Source organism: Balaenoptera musculus, chromosome 12 (assembly GCF_009873245.2).
Source record: "Balaenoptera musculus isolate JJ_BM4_2016_0621 chromosome 12, mBalMus1.pri.v3, whole genome shotgun sequence".
NCBI classification, from domain to species: domain Eukaryota; kingdom Metazoa; phylum Chordata; class Mammalia; order Artiodactyla; family Balaenopteridae; genus Balaenoptera; species Balaenoptera musculus.
Genome location: NC_045796.1, coordinates 74,672,699 through 74,685,147, shown reverse-complemented (window position 1 = coordinate 74,685,147; position 12,449 = coordinate 74,672,699). Strand labels below are relative to the sequence as shown.

The window sequence follows — 12,449 nt, the reverse complement described above, 5'->3', positions numbered from 1 at the left end:
CCAGTCCCTAGGGATATTGCGAAAAGAAAAGTAAAAGAGTTCATTGGTTAAATGAATTTAATATACATTTTAAAATAAAGCATGTTATAAAAGTTCCTTCTTGAGAGTTTTCAATGCATATTAGCAAATTAAAGGTTCTGAGAAGTCCTGTAGTCTTTAACCCAGCATTTCCCAAATTAAATTAGCCACTGGGCTTTTTAGAACTATATAGAACTGTCAACACCCCTCAGAATTAGCATTCCATAGAAAACATTTTAGGAAACTCTGCACTGAGCATACATTTCTGCCCTATTTTTAAATGTTTGATATTTCTGTAAACTGCCTAATCCTGTTGTGAAACCAAACTGCTTCAGCCTCACAAGAACTCTACAAATAGTTCATTTATATAGCGTTATAGCATCTTACTGATGAAAGTAATAATCCTATGGCAAACTTAGTGAAATTATATATATATATATGTCTTTGGTTTCTACCCTAGAAGAATAGCAAGTTAACACCAACAACTCTGAGGGCAAATGATGTTAAAGAGAAAATAAACCTCCTTTCTAAGAAGCCTGCTTTTCACCTTGAATGGTGTACAGTTCCAAAAAGTTTAAGATAAGGTCATTTGGAGGGCCCTATTTAACTAATGCAAAATAAATGTTGTATAATATACAACAAAAGAGCAAATTTATTTTCTTTCTTTAAATTATTTATTTATTTATTTATTTATTTATTTGGCTGTGTTGGGTCTTAGTTGTGGCACGCAGGATCTTTGTCGCGGCACATGGGCCGTAGAGCACACAGGCTCAGTAGTTGCAGCGCGCAGGCTCTCTAGTTGTGGCGCTCGGACTCCAGAGCGTGCGGGCTCAGTAGTTGCAGCACACAGGCTCTCTAGTTGTGGCACATGGGCTCTAGAGCATGCAGGCTTAGTTGCCCCGCGGCATGTGGGATCTTAGTTCCCTGACCGGGGATCGAACCTACGTCCCCTGCATTGGAAGGCGGATTCTTAACCACTGAACCACCAGGGAAGTCCCAAATTTATTTTCTTTAAATCTCAGCCACTACCTTTAATTATAGTACTTATTTCCAATATCTCTTCTTATAGGTTCTTAGAACATACTACATTATATTACTTCCTGCCACTCATCACTCAAACATCAGTCCCTAGGCAGGAGGGGTACATGCTATTCCCTGTCCTTGAATTCTACTCTCTATTTAAACAAATGCTTAGTAATGAGTGTGATGTTGATGTTGATGGTTTTAGATACATAGTTATGGACTTACATCTAATATGAAATCATACTAAATGCCTCTTTGCCTCTAAAAGTTTTCCATTTCTAATGACGCAAAATGAGTCAAAAACACTGTTCTATTTTATGGTAACAGAATCAGAGTAATGAGCAAACCCAGGCTGGTCACTGCTATGTTATTCTTAGAAGGTAAAGGAAAATTCATCCTTTCACTCCAGCTTAATGTTATTTCCATTTCACTGGGATTGAAAATAAAGGGAATACTAGAATTATAAAACTTGAGTGTTTTTCTATTTTTTTTTCTTATGAGCACGTCAGCTTTAACTTCTTGAAATTAAGAAATTGATCACAAGGTAATTTCCTACCAGTCATCACGAGCTGGTCTACAGACAAATCACAAGATGGAGCTTGATCTTACGGAAATTAAGGAGGTGATACACCGAGATTAAACTGAGGGGTTAAATCAGTGCACTTAAAGATGATCCGATGACACAGCCTTTCAATTTGTCAACATTTTGCTTTTCATGATGCTGGGAAAGAGTAAGCAGAAGGCATGAAGCCAAAACTTCAGGATCGGGTTGGCAGCCTGAATTTGTACACCACAAACCACAGGGCAGTTACCGATGTGGAAAATCCGATGATCTTCAGCAGCAGGCCTGTCACGGGAGGCAGGTTCCTCTCCCAGAAGGTGTGGGTGATTCCTACGGCTGGAACACCCTCTGATTCAGGTTCTTGGACCCATATGTCTTTCTTTGCCACCTTCCCCAAAGCATTCAAGACCTCTCTAGCTGCCCGTTCTCCGGCCTCTACTGCTCCTTGCACGTAACCGCTCCACTATGTGGCAGTCTCCGTGCCAGCAAAGTAAATCCTGCCTACGGGCTGGCGGATCACCGTTCCGTACTGAGTCATGATCCCAGGGGGAAAGTAGGCAGCGTAGCAGCCCCCGGAGTACTGCTCTTCACACCAGTTCTTCTCTTCATAGCGCACCATTGTAAAGCTTCTTGGGATCCTAGCCCTTTGGCGTACAGCTCACAGATTTTCCTCTTCCTTAGTTCTTTATGGACCTCAGCAAGGCGGTCAGCTTTTCGAGCGAGGATGAAGCCCATGAGGGCGGGCAGCGATCCATCTGGCTTGGTGTCATCCAGGGTTATTGAAATCGGAGCTTCCTCATCTTCGATGATCATACAGCCGCAGTAATACTTTTTCTTCCAAAAGGCTTCCTTGTAATACATCATGCACTTAATGATAGACCCCATTGGAAGACGCTGGATTCACTGATTTCTCTCTGAAGGAAGCTCTGGTCTGAACTGTATCTTGGCAGTCGAAGTTGGAGGGATGGCGCTAATCACGTATCGGCACTCATAAAGTTGATGATCCAACATCTCTATCATGATGTTGTCACCCGACTGGTCCACATAGGTGACAGGACACCCCAGCTTCACTCTGTCCCCGAGGAGGTGCATTATCCGCTCGCTTACTTGACCAGATCCGTCTACAGACTTCCGTTCCTGGCCCCATTTGTAATGGAGAATATCCAAGTGGTGCCTCCACACTGCTTCACATACCACAAGAACCACAGGACAGACACCTCGTGGGGTTCAAAGGTCACACTGATATTCACAAAGAGAGATGCAAACTGCCTAGCAGTCCTGTCTCACCTCACAGTCACTGTGGTTCATGCCTCATGATACCACCCTTTCACACCATCCACTCTTCCTGTAACATCCATTTTTCTATTTTTACTAATAAGTGTGATACAATTCACAACCTAAAAATTCTAAACTAGTATGCCATCTGTTGCTATGAATATGAAAGATAGTGCCTCATTTGGAGACTTTTATTACATTAAAGCATGAAATGTGGACTCGTGAACTCCCAGTAACCTGTAAAAATCTCTAATTTCTAATTTTGGAACACCTTTACGGTTCATATGCTCCTTTTTTTTTTTTAATAGATCTTTATTGGAGTGTAATTGCTTCACAATACCGTGTTAATTTCTGTTGCACAACAAAGCAAATCAGCCATATGCATACACATGTCCCCATATCCCCTCCCTCTTGAGCCTCCCTCCCATCCTCCCTATCCCACCCCTCTAGGTCATCTCAAAGCACCAAGCCCATCTCCCTGTGCTATGCTGCTGCTTCCCACCAGCCAGCTATTTTACATTCAGTAGTGTATATATGTCGATGCTACTCTCACTTAGCCCCAGCTTCCCCCTCCCACCCTGTGTCCTCAAGACCATTCTTAATGTCTACATCTTTATTCCTGCCCTGCAACTAGGTTCATCAGTACCATTTTTTTTTTTGAATTCCATATATATGCGTTAGCATGCGGTATTTTTCTCTTTCTGACTTACTTCACTCTGTATGACAGACTCTAGGTCCATCTACCTCACACAAATAACTCAATTTCGTTTCTTTTTATGGCTAAGTAATATTCCATTGTATATATGTGCCACATCTTCTTCATCCATTCATCTTTCGATAGACATCTACATTGGTTCCATGTCCTGTCTATTGTAAATAATGCTGCAATGAACATTGTGGTGCATGTCTCTTTTTTTAATTTTTTTTTTTTTAAAGAATTTCACTTTATTTATTTATTTTTTGGCTGTGTTGGGTCTTCATTTCTGTGCAAGGGCTTTCTCTAGTTGCGGCAAGCAGGGGCTACTCTTCATCGCGGTGCGCAGGCCTCTCACTATCGCAGCCTCTCGTTGCGGAGCACAGGCTCCAGACGCGGAAGCTCAGTAGTTGTGGCACACGGGCTTAGTTGCTCCGTGGCATGTGGGATCTTCCCAGACCAGGGCTCAAACCCGTGTCCCCTGCATTGGCAGGCAGATTCTCAACCACTGCGCCACCAGGGAAGCCTGCATGTCTCTTTTTGAATTACGGTTTTCTCAGGGTATATGCCCAGCAGTGGGATTGCTAGGTCATATGGTAATTCTATTTTTAGTTTTTTAAGGAACCTCTGTACTGTTTTCCATAGTGGCTGTATCAATTTACATTCCCACCAACAGTGTAGCAGGGTTCCTTTTCCCCACACCCTTTCCAGCATTTATTGTTTCTAGCTTTTTTGATGATGGAGATTCTGACCGGCGTGAGGTGATACCTCATTGTAGTTTTGATTTGCATTTCTCTAATAATTAGTGATGTTGAGCATCTTTTCATGTGCCTCTTGGCCATGCCATCTGTATGTCTTCCTTGGTGAAATGTCTATGTAGGTCATCTGCCCATTTTTTAAATGGATTATTTGTTTTTTTGATACTGAGCTCCATGAGCTGTTTGTATATTTTGGAGATTAATCCTTTGTCTGTTGTTTCATTTGTAAATATTTCTCCCATTCTGAGGGTTGTCTTTTTGTCTCGTTTATGGTTTTCTTTGCTGTGCAAAAGCTTTTAAGTTTAATTAAGTCCCATTTGTTTATTTTTGTTTTTATTTCTGTTACTCTAGGAGGTGGGTCAAAAATGATCGTCCTGTGGTTTATGTCAAAGAGTGTTTTTCCTATGTTTTCCTCTAAAAGTTTTATAGTGTCTGGTCTTACATTTAAGTCTTTAATCCATTTTGAGTTTATTTTTGCATATGGTGTTAGGTAGTGTTCTAATTTCATTCTTTTACACGTAGCTGTCCAGTTTTCCCAGCACCACTTATTGAAGAGGCTGTCTTTTCTCCATTGTATGTTCTTGCCTCCTTTGTCGTAAATTAGGTGCCCATATGTGCGTGGGTTTATCTCTGGGCATTCTATCCTGTACCATTGATCTATATTTCTGTTTTTGTGCCAGTACCATACTGTCTTGATTACTGTAGCTTTGTGGTATAGATTGAAGTCGGAGAGCCTGATTCCTCCAACTCTGTTTTCCTTTCTCAAGATTGCTTTGGCTATTCGGGTTATTTTGTGTTTCCATACGAATTGTAAGATTTTTAAATTCTAATTCTGTGAAGAATGCCATTGGTAGTTTGATAGGGATTGCATTGAATCTGTACATTGCTTTGGGTAGTATAGTTATTTTCAAAATACTGATTCTTCCAATCCAAGAACATGGTACATTTCTTCACCTGTTTATGTCATCTTTGATTTCTTTCATCAGTGTTTTGTAGTTTTCTGAGTACAAGTCTTTTGCCTCCTTAGGCAGGTTTATTCCTAGGTATTTTATTCTTTTTGTTGCAATGGTAAATGGGAGTGTTTGATTTTTCATTGTTGGTGTATAGGATTGCCAGAAATTTCTGTGCATTAATTTTGTATCCTGCAACCTTACCAAATTCATTGATTAGTTCTAGTAGTTTTCTGGTAGCATCTTTAGGATTTTCTATATATAGTATCACATCATTGGCAAATAGTGACAGTTTTACTTCTTCTTTTCCAATTTGCATTCCTTTTAGTTCTTTTTCTTCTCTGATTGCTGTGGCTAGGACTTCCAAAACTATGTTGAATAAGAGTGGCAAGAGTAGACATCTTGTCTTGTTCCTGATCCTAGTGGAAACTCTTTCAGTTTTTCACCATTGAGTATGATGCTCGCTGTGGGTTTGTCATATATGGCCTTTATTATGTTGAGGTAGTTTCCCTCTGTGCCCATTTTCTGGAGAGTTTTTATCATAAATGGGTGTTGAATTTTGTCAAAAACTTTTTCTGCATCTATTGAGATGATCATATGGTTTTTATTGCTTAATTTGTTAATGTGGTGTATCACATGGATTGATTTGCATGTATTGAAGAATTCTTGCATCCCTGGGATAAATCCCACTTGATCATGGTGTATGATCCTTTTAATGTGCTGTTGGATTCTGTTTGCTAGTATTTTGTTCAGGATTTTTGCATGTATGTTCATCAGTGATACTGGTCTATAATTTTCTTTTTTTGTGATATCTTTTTCTGGTTTTGGTATCAGGGTGATGGTAGCTTTGTAGAATGAATTTGGGAGTGTTTCTCCCTCTGCAATTTTTTGGAAGAGTTTGAGAAGGATCAGTGTTAGCTCTTCTCTAAATGTTTGATAGAATTTGCCTGTGAAGCCATCTGGTCCTGGACTTTTGTTGAAAGATTTTTAATTACAGTTTCAATTTAATTACTTGTGATAGGTCTGTTATTTTCTAATTCTTTCTGGTTCAGTCTTGGAAAATTTTACCTTTCCAAGAGTTTGTCCATTTCTTCGTGGTTGTCCATTTTATTGGCATATAGTTGTTTGTAGTAGTCTCTTACAATCCTTTGTATTTCCGCAGTGTCAGTTGTGATTTCTCCTTTTTCATTTCTAATTTTATTGATTTGCATCCTCCCTTCTTTTCTTATGAGTCTGGCTAAGGGTTTATCAATTTTATCTTCTCAAAGAACCAGCTTTTAGTTTTATTGATCTTTGCTATTGTTTTATTCATTTCTATTTCATTTATTTCTGCTGTGATCTTTATTATTTCTTTCCTTCTACTGACTTTGGGTTTTCTTTGTTCTTCTTTCTGTAGTTGCTTTAAGTGTAGGGTTAGATTGTTTATTTGAGATTTTTCTTGTTTCTTGAGATGAGATTGAATTGCTATAAATTTCCCTCTTAGAACTGCTTTTGCTGCGTCCCATAGGTTTTGGGTCGTTGTTTTTCATTGTCATTTGTTTCTGTGTATTTTTAAATTTCTTCTTTGATTTCTTCAGTGACCTCTTGGTTATTTAGTAGTGCACTGTTTAGCCTCCATGTGTTTGTGTTTTTTAGTTTTTTTCCTGTAATTGATTTCCAATCCCATAGCATTATGGTCAGAAAAGATGCTTGATACGACTTCAATTTTCTTAAATTTTCCGAGGCTTGATTTGTGACCCAAGATGTGATCTATCCTGTAGAACATTTCATGTGCACTTGAGAAGAAAGTGTATTCTGCCACTTTTGGGTGGAATGTTCTATAAATATCAATTAGATGTATCTGATCTATTGTGTCATTTAAAGCTTGTGTTTCCTTATTTATTTTCTGTTTGATCTGTTCATTGGTGTAAGTGGGATGTTAAAGTCCCCTACTATTATTGTGTTACTGTCGATTTCTCCTTTCATGGTTGTTAGCATTTGCCTTATGTATTGGGGTGCTTCTATGTTGGGTGCATAAACATTTGTAATTGTTATAGCTTCTTCTTAGATTGATCCTTTGATCATTATGTAGTGTCCCTCATTATCTCTTGTAACAGTCTTTATTTTAAAGTCTATTTTATCTGATACGAGTATTGCTACTCCAGCTTTCTTTTGATTTCCATTTGCATGGAATATCTTTTTCCATCCCTTCCCTTTCAGTCTGTATGTGTCCCTAGGTCTGAAGTGGGTCTCTTATAGACAGCATATATATGGGTCTTGTTTTTGTATCCATTCAGCCAGTCTGTGTCTTTTGGCTGGGGCATTTAATCCATTTACATTCAAGGTTATTATCGATATGTATGTTCCTATTACCATTTTCTTAATTGTTTTGGGTTTGTTTTTGTGGGTCTTTTTCTTCTCTTGTGTTTCCCACTTAGAGAAGTTTCTTTAGCATTTGTTGTAACGCTGGTTTGGTGGTGCTGAATTCTCTTAGCTTTGTTTGTCTGAAAAGCTTTTGACTTCTCCATTGAATCTGAATGAGATCCTTGCTGGGTAGAGTAATCTTGGTTGTAGGTTTTTCTCTTTCATCACTTTAAGTATATCCTGCCACTCCCTTCTGGCCTGCAGAGTTTACACTGAAAAATCAGCTGATAACCTTATGGGGATTCCTTTGTATGTTATTTTTTGTTTATCCCTTGCTGCTTTTAATATTTTTTCTTTGAATTTAAGTTTTATTAGCTTGATTAATATGTGTCTTGGTGTGTTTTTCCTAGGGTTTATCCTGTATGGGACTCTCTGTGCTTCCTGGACTTGGGTGACTATTTCCTTTTCTATATTAGGGAAGTTTTCCACTATAATCTCTTCAAGTATTTTCTCAGATCCTTTCTTTTTCTCTTCTTGTTCTGGGACCCCTATAATTCAAATGTTGGTGCGTTTAGTGTTGTTAGAGAGGTCTCTGAGATTGTCTTCAATTCTTTTCATTCTGTTTTCTTTATTCTGCTCCTTGGCAATTATTTCCACCATTTTGTCTTCCAGCTCACTTATTCGTTCTTCTGCCTCTGTTTTTGTTATTGATTCCTTCTAGCATATTTTTCATTTCAGTTATTGTGTTGTTCATCTCTGTTTGTTCTTTAGTTCTTCTAGATCTTTGTTAAACATTTATTTTCTCAATCCATGCTTCCATTTTATTTCCATGATTCTGGATCATCTTTACTATCATGACTCTGAATTTTTTTTCAGGTAGATTGCTTATTTCCTCTTCATTTATTTGGTCTTGCAGGTTTTAACCTCGCTCCTTCATCTGTGACATATTTTTTTGCCATCTCATTTTTTTTTTTTCATGAGTGGGATTGTGTTCCTGTTTTATTGGTTGTTTGGCCTGAGGCTTCCAACCCTGGAGTTTGTAGGCTATTGGGTAGAGCGGGGTGTTGGTGCTGATATGGGGACCTCCATGAGACCTCACTCTGATGAATATTTCTTGGGGTCTGAGGTTCTCTGTTAGTCCAGTGGTTCGAACTCGGCGCTCCCACTGCAGGAGCTTCCCCCCAACCCCAGGCTTGCAAATCAAGATCCTGCAAGCCATGTGGGGAGGCAAAAAAACAAAAACAAAAAATAAAGGAAAAAATAAAATTAGACCAGGAACCTAACAGACATGTTAGAAAGAATGTAAAAATAAAAATATAGATGAATCAACAACTGGAAGGTACATCAGTACCACAATATTAAAAAAGAGGAGGAGGGAAAGGAAATAAAAAGGGGGGGGGGCCCTTGGCTGTCAGGGGCGGGGCCTAAGCAAGGGAGAGGTCTGGGTGGTGGGCGGGGCCAATGCTCAGGACCCACAGTGCTGGAAAAGGCCCTAGGGGCTGTGGGGGGGTGGGGCTTAGGCTCAAGGAACAGAAGGGGCCCAGGTGTGCCCCCCCACCCCGGTCTTATAGGGCGGGGGACCTCACCTGGGAGCCCAGCAGGCTTCCTGGGCTCCAGTGGGTGGGGCAGTCGCCCTCCTCTCCTCTCCTGCTCCTCAGGTCTGGGGTCTGCGAGCGCCCCTCCCGCCTGCCTCTCCTGATCTCCCCGGCCTCCCTTCTATGCCCCCAAGAACCCACTTGGCCTGGAGGGGGCTTTGGATTGTAGGGGACCAGCCTGGGAGGTCAGAGGCTCCCGCGGCCCCAGTGGACAGGGCAGTCGCCCTCCGCTCCTCTCCCGCTCCTCCAGGACGGCCCCTCCCGCCTGCCTCTCCTGATCTCCCCGGCCTCCACTTCTCCTCTCCCTTTGGTCCCCCTACATCCTACCAGTTCACTTTGGGGGTCCTCCCGTCTCCTTGGGGGTCAGAGTCCCCCACCAGCGGCCAGGCAGGCGCCCTAGTTGTGGGGAGACGCTAGCTCCGCAGCTTCCCACACCGCCATCTTGACTCCTCCCACATGCTCTCTTAAAATAGCAATTCCAAAAAAGAATCTGAGGCTCAAATCAAACACAAAATGAAAACCAGCTTTAAAAGTGCTTAACTTTAATAGAAATCAATGTGAAGCCTTCATAAATTTTAACTGACTTTAACTTCCTGCTTTGGATTTATTTTCTTTACTGATAGTCCATATAGGGAGACCCAGCAATTACTATGATTATTAGAAGAGGGTTTATTCAAACCTGCTGTCTGCTGCTATAACGATATGGCACATATTGATAACCTATCAGAATCCACAATTTACCTCTCTCTTCATATCATTAATACATCATAATCGGATTCAGAAGTTTAGTATTACTTTAACAAATCTGAAGTGTACTCAGGAATGTGAACAAGATTTTATATATGTAAATAATCTACATGTTTGTTACATTTCCACCATAGATTTTACCTTAAAATACCTAATGCAGTTACAATACATCAGAGTGAAGATAGATGCTTAATACTTGTATGTTTTCTGAAACTGGGGCTTATTTTATGAAGGAAACTTGGCTTAATAATTAGAACTTTCATGTTAACGAAGTTTGGGGCACTTATTTTATACAGTTTCAAATTTTAAGATTAAACACAATTTCAATCAATATTTATACTGAGCAAAAATTATGTCTGGTTCTCTTTTCTATAACACCATCAATCTACTCACTACATTTTTGAGCTTATAGTTAACTTTACAATCTTTAAATTATTATATAAGTAACATACACTTGCAGAGCTTAGAAGTCAAACCCTGCTAAAAAGACTTGTGCCAAAAGTGGCCCCTGGCCCCAGCTCAGAGGCATCACTTTCAGCTCTTCTCTTCTTTTTTTAATTCAGTTTACTTTTAAAAACACTTTATTGAGGTATGATTGATATGTAAAAAGCTGTACGTATTTAATGTATACAACTTGATGAGTTTGGGAATAAGAACACACCATGAAAGCCTCACCACCATGAAGGCTGTTGACAAATCCATCGCCTCCCAGTTTCCTCCCACCCCCTTTAACAGTAGTATTTTGCATGTGTGTGGTAACAACACATGATCTGCATGTTTTTTGTTGTTTTTTTTTGGCTGTGTTGGGTCTTCATTTCTGTGTGAGGGCTTTCTCTAGTTGCGGCGAGCGGGTGCCACTCTTCATCGCAGTGCACGGGCCTCTCACTGTCGCGGCCTCTCTTGTTGCGGAGCACAGGCTCCAGAAGCGCAGGCTCAGTAGTTGTGGCTCACGGGCCTAGTTGCTCCGCAGCATGTGGGATCCTCCCAGACCAGGGCTCGAACCCGTGTCTCCTGCATTGGCAGGCAGATTCCCAACCACTGCGCCACCAGGGAAGCCCCGTGATCTGCATGTTTTAAGTATACAGTCATACTGTTAGTTACAGGCACTGTGCTGAATAGATCTCCAGTACTTATTTTTGCAAGGTAAGTTAGTTCTGGCCCCTTCCAGTCAACTGGGGAAGGAGCACACACCCACACACAATCACCGTAGGGAAAGTGAGGCCATGCTTTGTGGGCTGCAACATGGCAGTGATCACTAGAACTGGTGATGAGCCAGTGAGATGCTGGCCTTGGGTCAGCCTGATATTGAGATGGCTTGGGCCATGAGCAAGCAGCATGCTGAAGTTTATTACAAGCCAGTTTCATCAGTTGACCTACAATACCTGAAACTCACCAAAGTAGATGACCAAATCTACTCTGAGTTCTGGAAATTTTAAGAAACTCAGGATAGATGTATTGGACCCAGAAGAGTTCAAATTAGAACCAGCTGAAAAAGGAAAATAGTTAAAGAACGAGGGCTTTATGTAGTTACAATAAACTAATAAAAGTGGAGGCCATTCTACTGAAGTTTCATGGGACCCACACTCATTCTGTCTTCCTACACTGTGATGCAGTCTTAGAGATATCTCCTGATTTCATCAAAAGTGAACTTTGTGTTTGCTTCTTGCTTTTCTTGCTATTTAGAAGTGATTTTTCAAGAGAAAGCTGAAGGTGTCTTTTGTCTACCCTAAAACTAGAAATCCTAGCGCATGCTAAATTGTGCTTCCAAAGTCTCTGTAAGTAAAAAAAAAAAAAAGTTAAATCACCTTTTTTTCATCATCTCATGTGCAGATGAAGGGATTGGAGATTCCCTTAATATTTTTAGCCGAATCTTAAAAGGTACAAAATATTTGCCATCCATTTCAAATGCCATCTGTTTTAAAAGGAGCATATTTATAGGATTTTATTTTTTAGGAGCTCCAAATACACACTAAATTAAGCTCCATAGCTAAACAAAAATTTTAAGCATTTGGAAAATTATGTGCATTATAAATTCATATTCACAACCATTTAACAATGTATCCAGTTCTTCATTTTCTATGCAAATTAATTCCAAACTTAATTATACCGGGTATGGAATCTAAAAAGGCTATATGCACATAATTAAATGTATAAAAGATAGGTGAAGGGAGACTATAAAACAGAATACCTGATTACTTGAGAAGTCACAGTCTGTCTTGAATATTTGAAATTGAGTTTGGCCCTATAATTTTTCCCATACAGTCTTAACTTGGGCCATTTAATTTTTATTTTCAAACAAAGAATGGTGCTAGAAATTTTTTTATTGAGGTATAACTGACATAAACATTTTATTAGTTTCAGGTGTACCACAGAATGATTCAGTATTCACATATACTGTGAAATGATCACCACAATAAACCTAGTTAACATCCGTCACCATACATAGTCACAAAAATTTTGTTTAACAGTGCTGTACCTAACACC

General features: G+C 39.9%; 1 pseudogene; it reads right to left on the bottom strand.

Moving 5' to 3' along the window:
- Positions 1-1,799: 1,799 nt before the first annotated feature.
- On the bottom strand, positions 1,800-3,162 carry LOC118905023 (annotated as a pseudogene).
- Between the last annotated feature and the right edge of the window lie 9,287 nt (positions 3,163-12,449).